The sequence below is a fragment of the Atta cephalotes genome, assembly GCF_000143395.1.
Source record: "Atta cephalotes unplaced genomic scaffold scaffold00011, whole genome shotgun sequence".
Taxonomy (NCBI): Eukaryota; Metazoa; Arthropoda; class Insecta; order Hymenoptera; family Formicidae; genus Atta; species Atta cephalotes.
Genome location: NW_012130075.1, coordinates 4,889,839 through 4,890,990, shown reverse-complemented (window position 1 = coordinate 4,890,990; position 1,152 = coordinate 4,889,839).

Below are 1,152 nucleotides of genomic sequence, written 5' to 3'. Positions count from 1 at the left end.
TTAAATTTAATAAAAGATACTAAGTTATTGAATAACTCTTATTTTAACGACGATATATAAGAACATAAATTGTCATAGTTTTGAACAGACTTGTTTTTATTCGATTTTATTGACTTCTTTTTATTTATACTTCACATCAGTTAATTTTTAAGTAATAGTCAATATCTATATAATTATTATCTATATAATATATATATATATATAATTTTAATGTACTTAACCGGATCTCTGATTGAGAGTTTCGATTACAGTATTTTATATAAATTAACGTAAGTTATTATTTGATTCTATACCTCTTATTCACACTAATAATTTATTATTTTAATCTATAATTTTATATTTATATTTTATATTTTATTTATATTTTAATTATCTATTTGTTTTATACAGAATATCATAAAATACTCGTAATTAATGAATTCTCAAATCGTTTAATACAAATCTGCGACAAACTAAATTTCAATCGAGGAATTTAGCAATTAATTATTTTATCGAGGAATATAATTAATGTACTGTAGACTGAAATATTCAAATATTCCTATCTTATTGTAATCTATCATAATATTTTTTGACGTTTGAATTCTTTGTATATTGATACTTTACCACTGACGGTTTTTTCAATTTTTATTGCATTCGTTATTTATTCAGTTTGTTAATTTAAGATTTATATTTCTGCGTTTTAACATTGAAGAAGACTTTGCAAGTCGAAACGTTTGTTGATTATATTAATTTAAAGTTAATTTAATTATAGCTCGAAATAAGTCATGACATTTTGTCATTCAGAATAATCTAATAACTGTAATTCAGCGTATTAATATCACAAATGATACATGAAAAATACGAACAACATATTGAATATATCATTCAAATGTCAAATTTAACGTTTCTTATCCTTTTTCATGTATAAAATTGTCGCTCTAATAGTTTTACGACAAAAGTCATCAATCAGAGTGATCTTCTTTGTCGCTGAAATGGCCAGTTTGAGCAGCTCATGAAAATGCATCTTAATAGAAGAGAAAGAAGTAAGCGACACGGTTTGCGCGATTCCTATAGTTACTTAGGTTACGTTCTAAAATTTCCTTTCTGAGGAAAATTTTATTCAAAATATATAGTACACGTAACGTATACTATAGAGTAAAATCTTTTTCGTAC